Source organism: Mustela nigripes, chromosome 7 (genome assembly GCF_022355385.1).
Source record: "Mustela nigripes isolate SB6536 chromosome 7, MUSNIG.SB6536, whole genome shotgun sequence".
Classification (NCBI taxonomy): Eukaryota; Metazoa; Chordata; class Mammalia; order Carnivora; family Mustelidae; genus Mustela; species Mustela nigripes.
In genome coordinates this window covers 107876072-107889005 of record NC_081563.1, presented here as the reverse complement: position 1 = coordinate 107889005, position 12934 = coordinate 107876072, and positions in this window count along the sequence as shown.

Sequence of the window (12934 nt, the reverse complement as noted above, 5' to 3'; positions counted from 1 at the left end):
GCCAACTTAAAGGTGAAATCTAGGCAGGCTGATTATAATGTTCCAAGAATCAATTCAGGCCAGACAAGAAGATTAACATTCCTTCCCTGAATGACACTATACCAAAGGCTTTTTTGTGTTGTTTTATTATTATTATTATTGTTATTATTTTTAAATGAGCGACAGCCTTCAGATCTTGAGTTTAAAAGCCTGATCCAGACCTGAGTCATTGGCACCACTCCCCAACTCCTCTGTACTGCAGGTGTGCTGCAGGTCTCCTTCCAACTCACAGTGAACCCTGCCCCCTTCGCCTTTGTCCCACCTGAGGATAGTAAAATTGAAGCAGATCCACTCAGGGTGGTATAGCTTCAGGCATATGAGCTCCTTCCGGGGCTCTTTGAGCTTGGAAGCAGTTTAAAGGTAGGAAGGTTTGAAAAGTGAATGAATTCCCAAGAATAAACACATTTCAAAGGAACCTGAATGAGGGACTTTGTTTTTGCAGAGGTTTTTTTTTTTTTTTTTTTTTTTAATGACGTTTGCTTACTTAATGTAGTAACTCCTTGAACATATTGCCTTGTATGATATAATTTATTTACATAATTCTGGATTGGAAAATTATGTGCAAATCCAAAGAAAACTTCTGGAAAGAAAAAAACTTAGTTTTGTGAGGATTTTAGAATGGAATTATATATGCATATACGTGTGTATTCATACTTCGTATATGATGTGGCAGTGGGTAAGACCATATTTCTAGCAACTAACAGTATTTACAAACAAGTAATTGTGGAACTGGGAAGTGATTGCCTCTCGCCAGAGAATTGCTTTGAGTTCTTCAAATATTGCATTAATTGATCCTTGGGCATAGAGTCCAGTTATTATTTGAAAGAAGCATGTCTAAATCCAGAGTTAATGTCAAACATTCTAACTTAATAAAATAATTCACAGATGATTTTTCTTTAATAAATAAATTCCCTTTTTTCTAAAAAAAACAAAAATACATACGTACATACATATATTTTGTCCTAAAATCCTCATAAAAATAAGTTTTTTGTGTACGTATATGTATATATTATAGGTATGCACACATATATGTACATATACAGGTATAGGTTATATACATATATAGATATAGAGAGATTTGGATACAGGTATTTGAAAAATAGGGCAAAAATAAATTTATATCAAGAGTAATTTCCAGCTTATTTTAATTAATGCCAGATTATTTCCTATGGATTCAAAAGAAGATGGTAGTTTGTGTTTGTAATAATCCCAATTCAAGTTTTTGCTTTTTTAAGCATTCAGCTTTTGCAACACTGACATTATAAAATAGGGGAAGCCATTGAAGTACTGAACAGAAGAGTTGGTAACTCATAGCAGAATCCTGATAAAAGAGGTTAAGGAAAAGAGTTTACCTTTTGTGCATCCTGGAAAGAGAAGTTCCTTCTAACTGTGTGGAGAAGTGAAAAATAGGAGAAGGGAGTCTCTCTTTCTAGAAGAGTAAGAGTGACTTTTTAACTTTCTAAAAAATGTGTTCATCTTTTTTTTTTTTTTTTTTCTTGGTCACCTAAAATAGGTATAAGCTCCTTTATTTTATTTATCTAGTTGGTTATCCCCTAACTTTACCTATTGTTTTTTTTTTCTAAATCTCAAATTTTGGAAATGTAGGCAGTGAGACTGGGATAAAGGAAATATAGGAAAGATTGGGGTGAAAATCAGGTGAACTTTTCAAGTATAAAATAAGCTGTGGAGCATATTAGCTAAAATGTCAAGGCCAATAGCACAGCGAGACTGAAGACCTTGGTTTTCTAGAGAATGTGCTCTGCCAGTCAGTTGCTAAAAGAATTCACATTGCTAAAGAGAAAACCAGAGGATCAGTATAGACATTGTACTATCCAGGTTTATCCTAAATTTTTAAAATATTCCTTTTTAAAATTACTATCTCATAACTGACAAACATATTCCTAGGTAACAGAAACCTAATTGCCAATGAGAAAGCATTCTGCTGAAATCTTTCTTATTGAGAAAGTTGGGTTTGGTGGGGTGGCAGTGCTTTAGCCTATAGTCCATAAGAATAAGTATGGGGCTTTCAGAGCACAATATATAAAAAAGTAAGTGGTTTTCTTTCTTTTTTTTCTTTTTAAGGTTTATTTATTTTTGTTGTTGTTGTTGTTATGTTAGTCACCATATAGTACATCATTAGTTTTTGATGTAATGTTCCATGATTCATTGTTTGTGTATAACACCCAGTGCTCCATGCGATACGTGCCCTCCTTAATACCCATCACTGGGTTAACCCATCCCTCTACCCCTCCTACCGCCTAAGACCCTCAGTCGGTTTCCCAGAGCCCATACCTCTTGTGGTTCATCTCCCCCTCTGCTTTGTCCCCCTTCATTTTCCCATTCCTTCTCCTAATGACCTCCATGCTATTCCTTATATTCCACAAATAAGTGAAATTGTCTTTCTCTGCTTGACTTATAATTCACTTAGCATAATCTCCTTCATTTCCATCCATGCCAATGCAAATGGTGGGTATTCATTCTTTCTGATGGCTGATAAATATTCCATTATATATATAGACCACATAATCCTTATCCATTCATCTGTTGAAGGGCATCTCTGCTCCTTCCACAGTTTGGCTATTGTGGACATTGCTGCTCTGAACATTGGGGTGCATGTGACTCTTCTTTTCACTACATCTGTATCTTTGGGGTAAATACCCAGTATTGCAATTGCTGGGTCATAGGGTAGCTCTATTTTTAACAGCAATCAGACAACAAAAAGAAATATATAGTATTCAGGTTGTCAAAGAAGAAGGCAAACTCTCTCTCTTCACAGGTGACTTGACACTTTATAAGGAAAACCCAAAAGACTCCATTCCCAAATTTTTAAAACTCATGCAGCAATTCAGTAATGTGGCAGGATACAAAATCAATGTACAGAAATCAGTTGCTTTCCTATACACTAACAATGTAACTGTAGAAAGAGAAATTAGGGAATTGGTTTCATTTACAATAGCACCAGAAACCATAAGATACCCTGAAATGTAAAGGATCTATACTCTAGAAACTTCAGAACACTTAAGAAAGAAATTGAAGAAGACACAAAAAGGTGGAAAAACATTACATGCTCATGGATTGGAAGAAAAAACATTGTTAAAAGATCTATGCTGCCCAGAATAATCTATACTTTCAATGCCATCCTGATCAAAATACCAATGGCATTTTTCAAAGTGGTGGAACAAACAATCCTAAAATTTGTGTGGAACTAGAAAAGACCCCAAATCACCAGGGAAATGTTGAAAAAGATAAACAAAGCTGGGGGCATCATGTTCTCTGATTTCAAAGAAGTGACTTCCAAATCAGGTCACTGGCTATACTGATTTTCTCAAACCCCTTGAAGAAGTTTAGCTTAGAATGAGGTCTCGTTTATTTTTTTCTGTATATTGATTTGACTTCCATATAATCTTCCCATAGTAAATCTAATTGAATTAAGCTACACCTAGATCCCAGAGTTTTTTAATCATTGTCTATTCATCAGACATAGAAAAATATTTTTAATTAGAAACTTAGAAATTACCTGTTCCAGATATGATTACAAGTAAAGACAATCATCTAGTGACTTGTTCTCAGTTTGGTTTGAGGAGATAATATTGCTAAAACACTCTGGAAGCCTCCAGAGTCGCAAAAGGTTTTCCACAGGAGTCTCTGTCTAGAGGTGGATCATCCATTGGTAACCTCCTTCTTCAATAATTTTTTTCAAAGTTTCATTTCCCATGTCAGAATTCTCACCCGGATTCTTTCTACAATAGCTATCTCATACACACAGAAATAGCTGGTAGCATTTCTGATTCTGATATTGGAATAGGAATAACAAAAGTAATGAAAGCAGATTAATAATTAAAATAGTCTTTATGAGAGTTCATTCTTACATGAATCCAGCCTTTCTAGAAATCCAGTAAAATGAGAGTGTCATTCACTAGAAATTATCTACCAGATGTCTTTTTGGGTTTGCGGGTAGAGGAAGTCATGAAAGAGAGTAGAGAACTAGACTTCTATAAGACATTGTGGGTTTCCTTTGAACTGTATTAAAGAATATATTCATGTTACTACTAGATTTCCGGCTCTCCTAGAGTATCCCAGCATAAGTAGCACACATATTCTTGCTGGAATGAGAGTATCAGATAGGAAATTCAAAGAGAGAGAGTTGAGAAATGTTGAGAAAGAAAATCACTAGAGCTCCTGAGGGATACAGAAATTGTAGAAAAAGATGAGCTACATTTTTTTCAGAAGTGCTCTTGTAGGTGGCAAAATGTGCACCCTTTAATAATCCTGAAGGGGAACAAGTACTTTTAAATTATATTTAACAAAGAACTGATGTTTCTATGAACAGGATTATAAGGTGAGGCTGAGGTATTTGGCATACCCTGATTATTTGGGTTACATAGACATATTCTGTAAGCCCACATGGAATGTGAGGTTTGTGAAAATAAGTTTTATCTTTTCTCTTTGCGTCTTCATGTCCTGTTGGTTCGTGCTCAATTAGTGATAGTGGACTGACTTCTAAGCCTGTCATTTAGATATAGTGCTTCTAGGTAAAATCCCTAAAATATCAACAATAGTAATAGTAACATATTTGTAGGGTATTTTACGGTTTATAAAATGCTTTCTAAGTTTATTATCCTTATAATGCATACCTTTATTTCCGCCTTGCAATATCTTGGAGGATCTGCAAATGTCATCCTAACCAGAAAGCATTGTCTATTCGGTTAACATGAACTCACACTAAACTCCAAGTTGTTTTTGAGTCCAAATAGAACTATCCTTAGGTGGGTAGATGGGTAGTGGTCTTCTTTTCTCTTCCTTTTATGGCCATCTTGTCAATCTTTGGCTCCATCTGGTGGAATATTGTGAGGTCATGACCGTAGGCATCCTTGTTTTCTTAAACTACCTTACGGGGCCAGTACTATGTCTTTATAATCCTCCAAGGAAATAAAAGTAGGTCTGTCAGAATCTGAAGATTGGATTACCTGTTGTCTCTTGCTAATGTCACTGCCTTGAAACAGAATGTCTATTTTGCAAAAGACTTCTTCCCAGTAGGGTTAAAGAAGAAAAGATACACAGATTCAAAGAAAATCCCACCCTGCTTAAAAAAATAACTTATGCTGTTCTTTTATTTTCCTCCTTCCTTCACTTGACCATAAAAATATCTCCCACGAAGTAGGGAGGGAAAATTAAAACTTACAGTCTGAAAAAGTGAAAGCTATACTGACTTTCCCAAATACAAAAGTTAAGGGGGCAGAGAGATAGACCAAAGGACAAGTGTTGGGATTGTACATGCCATGTTTATAACATGTATATTACAGTATTCATAACAAACAAATAGAATCTTATATTATGTTTCAAAAATATACATTTTTATATATTTTGGAATGTCTTAAATATTATACAGTAAAAACTTAAATAGAAGAAAATCTTCTCAAAAAGGACAAAAGAAAACCAAAATCAAAGAGCAATAGTAAAGTGAATCTATTTAATATAAGAAAATAAATAACAAAAATTTTTAAAAAGTTGATAAATTCCACCAGCATCAGAAAATATGTGAAGAAGTATACAGAGAACATAAGATATTTTTATTATTTAACTGTCAGATGTATCTCAATAGCTTTTTCCCCTGACATTTACTCTACTTATAGTTTTATACAACTGAATACTGGCAGAGTCTTCCATCGGCCACTATCTGACTGCATATAGGCTTCAAATATTATTTCTCCTCCACTATCCATGTAGACTTAGTACTGGAAGCCGTAGGATGGATTCATGGCAGAATTATGACCTTTGGCTCTGAAGCTTGGGACCAAAACCAGTGTTCCTAGAAGTGACTCCTACACCAGAATTCCAGCCACACATTAACAGTGCTTGAAAGTAACTGCAAAGACACGCCTGTATCTTAGTATTTTCTAAAATAAAATGTAACCCCCAACTCAGCTTTCAATTACTCTCATTTCCCAGGTCCCTGTGGCCCTGCAGGGGCACCCAACATGAGAGGAAATATGATAAAGTAGTTGGAAAGGAAACAGTGTCAATCAATTGTAATTAAATATCTTATTTCTAAAAATGAAAAAAAAAAAAAAAAAAGAAAAGCACATACAACTTTCATGAGACCCCTGCTGAGCCTTGAAAGGGTTTGTCGAAGTGAAGGACCCTGAATTTAAGCTTCATACACTTTATGACAAATCTATCTTTGGTTGCCTCTAAAACACCTTAACTAAAGAGGTTTATTTCATGTTGGCTTGATCATCACTGCCTTTGGGGGGTCTCACTGATCCTCAATTTCCAGGTTTGTATTAGGGTTATTTTTGAAAGTCAGTGCTTTGCAGTAATGCACCTTTTTGTTTTTTCATAACCGCCCATTGCTATATAGGAGAAAGACTGTAACTCCGCCAAGACTTCAAGTGTTTTCTGTTGCTGCATTTCCAAAGTTTGGATATGGCTATTGGAGAAGAAAGTATGACTCATACGTGACAGCAACTGGGTTATCCACATAGTAGTCCATGTTAATGACGGCCTGGCTTCAGGCAACAGTTGAGCATGAAAAGCATTTCATGTTCAGCACACACTCGTTTTCCTCTATTTAATAGGTTTCTATTTTGTCTTTTCTCCTTCCCACTTTCCTTCCGTCCCTCCCTCTCAGGCAATAAATAATGTTTGGTCTGTCTAGCCTTGGCAACCATTACTCTTGATCCTACTGGTAACTTACATTTCTGGTATGTTTTAATATTATCAAAACACTGTCTGGTTCAGTTCTTATCAACCACTCTACAGCCACTTCTTCTTTTGATGGTTGGAGGAAAGGTTCATCCTGTTCTAACCAGCTGTGGAACTTCCCACACTTAGTATATAGGAAGTAGTCTCATTATGGAAGAAGCAGTGAGAGACTGTGGTTTAGAGTGATCAGCAGTGAGAAATCTTGTGGATCTTCGAGAACCCCAATAGGTGACGCTCTTTGGGACTAGGACTTTTAATTTCCATGTGATTTCTTTTTATTATAGTCAGTTAGCCAGCATATAGTACATTATAAGTTTTTGGTATAGTATTCAACGGTTCATTACTTGTGTATAGCATCCAGTGCTCGTCACAACACATGCCCTCCTTAATACCCATCACCCAGTTGCCCCATCCCCCAACTCCCTTCCTTCCATAACCCTCAATTTGATTCCTGAAGTCCAGAGTCTCTCATGGTTTGTCTCCCTCTCTGATTCTGTATGATTTTTTTTTAAAAATAGACTTTGGGTGGTTTTTTTGGATCAGTGTAAAGTTCACAGAAAAATTGAGAAGATACAGAGATTTCTTATAAAACCTCTGCGCCCACATGTGCAAAGACTGCCCTAATATCAATGTTTCCCAGCAGAGTGGTACATTTATAACAACTGATGAACATACAATCACACGTCATTATCACCCACAGTCCTAGTTTACATTAGGTTTCACTCTTGGTGTATAGTCTATAGATTTGGACAAATGTATAGACAGATATTTACTACTAAACTATCAGTGGTTTCACTTCCCTATAATTCTCTGTGCTTTTCCCAATCATCCCTCTCTACCATTTGCCCTCAACCGCTGGAAACCACTAATATATTTACTCTCTCATAGTTTTGCCTATTCCGGAATGTCATATTTCTGGAATCACATAGTATGTAGCCTTTTCATAGCAGCTTCTTTTACTTATTAATATGCATTCAAGTTCTCCTATATACTTTCATGGCTTGATAGCTCATTTGTTTTTAGTATTGAATAATATTGCATTAACTGGGCATATACCACAGTTTATTTATCAGTTCAACTACTGAAGGACATCTTGGTTGCTTCTAAGTTTTGGCAATTAGAAATAAAGTTGCTGTAAATATTTGTGTGCTCCAGTTAGAATGGCCAAAATTAACAAAACAGTGTTGGAAAGGATGTGGAGAAAGGGGAACCCTCTTACGGTGTTGGTGGGAATGCAAGTTGGTGCAGCCACTTTGGAAAACTGTGGAGATTCCTTAAGAAATTAAAAATAGAGCTATCCTATGACCCTGCAATTGCACTATTGGGTATTTACCCCAAAGATACAGATGTAGTGAAAAGAAGGACCATCAGTACCCCAGTGTTCATAACAGCAATGGTCACAAAACTGTCACCAAAGTGTGGAAAGAGCCAAGATGCTCTTCAACAGACGAATGGATAAAGAAGATATGGTCCATATATACAATGGAGTATTATGCCTCCATCAGAAAGGATGAATACCTAACTTTTGTATCAACATAGACGGGACTGGAGGAGATTATGCTGAGTGAAATAAATCAAGTAGAGAAAGTCAATTATCATATGGTCTCACTTACTGGTCGAGTATAAGGAATAACACAGAGGACATTAGGAGAAGGAAAGGAAAAGTGAATTGGGGGAAATCAGAGGGGGAGATGAACCATGAGAGACCGTGAACTCTGAGAAACAAACAGGTTTTTGGAGGGGTGGGGGGTGGAGTAATAGGTGAGCCTGGAGGTGGGTATTAAGGAGGGCATGCATTGCATGGAGCACTGGGTGTGGTGCATAAACAATGAATCCTGGAACACTGAAAAAATAAAATAGAATTAAAACAAAACAAAAAAAATGTGTGCGCAGAGTTTTGTGTGGACATCAGTGTTCAGATCAATTTGGTAAAACAAGGAATGGATTATATGGTAAGAGTATGTTTAGTTTTATATGGTAAGAGTATGTTTAGTTTTATAGATTATAATTTAGTAAGCCAAACTGTCTTTCAAAGTGGCTATATCATTTTGTTTTCCCATCAGCAATGAGTGGGAGTTCCTCTTGCAACACAACTTCACCAGCATTTGGTATTATTGGTGTTTGAGATTTTGGCCATTTTAAAGGGTATGTATTAGTATCGAATTACTGTTTTACCATGTGACTTTAAAAACAAACTTGCCAGGTGGAGAGCCGTCACATTTCGGGAGATACATGGCTTGTCTTGTGGTATTTCCAAATCCCTTTGCTAAAGAGCGAGGTTTCTTTTCTTCCCCTGTCACTAGTTATACCCTAAGGGCCAAATCACTGATATCATTGGATTTAAATCTTACTTAGATTAGGAAAGAATTGGGATAGGTTTCCAACCATGATTGCCCATCATATAATCACCAGAGAAGCTTTTCGAAAGTATTGTTCCCCAGGTACCACAATGTACTAAGTAAATCAGAACCTGTGAGGGTGAGGTTTCGGCTTAGTATTTTTACCTTAAAAATTCCTGTGATATTCTAATATGCAGCCTTGTTGAGTCTTGCCAGTTTAAGGATAATGTCTTTTAGTCCTTAAATTTTATGGCCATAAAATCCTGTACAATCTCCATTACATCCTCTTTGGTAATATGTAGCTGAGCCTTGGACAATATAGAGGTTAATATCACCAACACACATCCCCACCAGCCTGGAGTTGAAATCAGTGTTTAATTTTTGACTCCCCCAAACTTGACTACTCATAGCCCACTATACACTGAAAGACTTACCAATAACATGGATAGTTGATTAATACAAATTATATGTGTATTATAGTATTATGTCCTATATTTTGACAATACAGTAAGCCAGAGAAAAGTATGTTATTAAGAAAATTATAAGGAAAAAAAATATGTGTATAGTGCTGTATTTATCAAAACAAGAAATCCATGTGAAAGTAGACCTGTGCAATTCAAACCCATATTATTCAAGAATCAACTATCTAGGGGCACCTGGGTAACTCAGTTGGTTAAGTGGCTGCCTTTGGCTCAGGTCATGATCCCAGGACCTTGGGATCAAGCCCCGCTTTGGGTTCCCTGCTTAGTAGGGAGTTTGCTTCCCCCATCTTACTCCCTCTGCTTGTGCTCTCTCTCTTTCTCTTTTATGCTGTCAAATAAATAAATAAATAATCTTTAAAATAAATAAATAAATAAATAAATAATCTTTAAAAAAAAAAGAAGAATCAACTATTACAACAACTAGCTAACTGGATGTCCATTCTCAGACACCACTGTACAAGTCTTTCAATTCCAAATTTCTTATTTCTTTATGCAGCATCATATTATCTTCGGCTTTACTGTTGAGGAGGGAGTGGAGATTTATCGAGTGGAGTTATCGATCCCTTAAGGTCTCTTAAACATACACTTTCTATGGAGAGATAAATGACAATTTATTTAGAAGAGCTATAGCTCTGTTTGATGAAAAAAGTCAATGAATTTAGTATTTCCTTACGTCATGCACACAAAATAAGATTGGAACAGGGTGAATTAATTACCATGGCAAATATTACCTTGTTACCCTTTAACACAGCTGTGTGGTACTGCTATAAATGTGTGTGTGTGTCCAGCCAAGGTTAGCCTCCAGTACTGCATACCAATAATTTGTTTCTCTACCAACAGCATCTTTCCCAGACATTTGGAAGCTATCTGAAAATTTTTGCTTTTCTCCTTTTGGCCCTTAGACATATATTAGATAGCATTCTAATTACAAAACCTTGCAGCCAGCCTTTGTATGAGAAACTTGATATAGTCTACCAGTAAATTTCTGACCTTTCCCACCCACTCACTTATCTGCTTCTGCATAGTTTGTTCTGTCTTTGTTGTATCTATGAGAAAATAAATTACTTTTTTGCTCTGCATTGCTTTTAATTCCTCCTACAGCCTCAGTCATGTACCCATCTACCTTTTCAGAGCCTTTGATTTCATTCATTCATTTATATCCTGATGTGACTCAGGATAAATCTATTTGTTAATCTCCAGCATCTTACTGATTACTGCCACTTGGTTGTTTCACTATCACCTCAAGAAATAGCTCCAAAATTCCACTCCATTCTGCTTTTACTGTGGCCCAAACTGGGGCAGATACAAGAAACAAGGGTCCTCCATTTAGCATCTCTTATTGGTCATTAGATATACAAAGATGCATGTGGCACAGCCCTTACCCTTGAGGAACTCACAGAACACTTTGTTAATTAGGCAGATAGGATATATGATATATATTTATCCTACACTCACCCCTGTACACAGTTACCAAAAAAGTAAACAAGCAGTATAAAGTTCTGGCACACATTAAAAACTAGTGATGTACTATTTGTTGGTTAATGGAACATAATAATAAAAAAATTTTAAAAAGAAAATTTCAAGCATACACAAAGGTTAAAAACAAAACAAAACAAAACAAACAAACAAAAAAAAAACAAACAAAAAAGATCTGGCACATGGTAGGCATTCCATCCTGGTACTTACGCGGCAAAAAGTGAACTCTAAGTGAAACTTTTAATTGTTAAAGAAATTCCAGGTAGTGACAGGTAGGCAAAGAGCACCGAGTAAATGTGGAGCATGCAGGCTTGTAGAAGGAAGGGTTTGGGAGGTAGTGAGCAAGTGTCTAAATTTGTGGGGAGTTCCTCCAGATCTTAAGCATGACTCACTCACTAATCTCCTATAAACTAATTCACAACGAGGTGTCAATGGCTTAATGATACCCCTCCTAGGACATTAAAGGATTTTTTTGAGATGAATGTTTCCATTTAAAGGGCTACATTTCTAATGTTGGGGGTTTAACATTTCTAATGTTGGGGGTTTAACATCAGATGGTAGGATGACTTGGGAGGTATTTGAGGATGGAGGAAACTTTAAGCATCATCACGTAAACCATACCACAAAAGCAACTGGGGCCAGCCCCAGTGAAAGATGACCTGATAAAATGCTGTTGATTTTGGAGTTGCTTTGTTATTATTGTTATTGTTATTTTTAGCTGTTTGGAAATTGCAGTGCTTCTGTGGAGAGGTGGATGAATTTTAAAATAACATGGTAATTGTATGTGAGTATGTGTACTTGTGTGTGTTACTGTGTTTGTGCCCTGGGGCGTCCTAGGTGAAGGGCTCCCTTGAAAAATTCGAAACAAATAAATAAAATGAGAGCTGACCTAAATTTTTGCCTCAAACTGGAATGGAGTTCAAACTTTTGAGGAGGATCAAAAGCTTGATTAACTGTTGTTTATTTGTTTTTAAAGGCTTTGCTTCCCTCCAACTCAAAAAAGTAAAAGTGATCAAACACTACACTCTGAGAGAGACTCTTGTCTCAATATTTCCAACCGGGTTGAAACCAGAAAGTACTTGTGAGGCAACTGGGAAACCCAAGCGACTTGCAGCCCAAAGTCCAAGATTCAAGGGGTTATGAGGAGTTCAGCTCAATTTTATGTTGGCATCCAAGGAAAACACAGCAGTACTGTTGTGTTCAGTGGAACTGAGATCCTAGAGGGCAGAAAACATCATTATGTGAAACAGAAAAAGTACATGTACTTGTGTTTTTCACCAATGTCTGAAGAAAGCACATTTATTGATTGGTTAAAAAGTTAAAAAAAAAAAAAAAAGACCCAAGGGATGTGCTGAGACCTGTGGGTCAACTTGAGGCAGCTGGTGTAAAACAAAAGCCACAAGGGAGAAGTCAGGGGACTTGGAAGTGAGTCCCTCCTCTCACAGCTGTGTGACCTTGGGCATGCTGTGTAGCCCCTACAGAACTTGGTGTTTGAATCTGTAAAATATTCTCTTTTTCGGAAATACCAGTGGCCTATCTTTCATGACGCACTGAAATAGTGGTTTGGATCTTTCTGAATTGGGTAAGAACCAATTGTACCCTTGAGAATAGTAAAATTCAGGAGGGGGACTTAAGACACATACCAAAATCATTTTTCAAAAGAAATTAAGAGCTATGAGAGTTTGGGGAAAAGAAAGGGTCATTTGGCTTAACTTCCATGCTTTGGAATACTTTATGAAAATAGAATTGAAAATAGGTAAAGGTTTTGGCATAGCAGAATTCACTGGATGGAGGACATTTCAAATACAGGTAACAACTATCTAGAAAGGTATCTTGACAAGAAAAAAGTAGAACTTAACATAGCAAATAGACAAGATTGGGTACATGAACTGG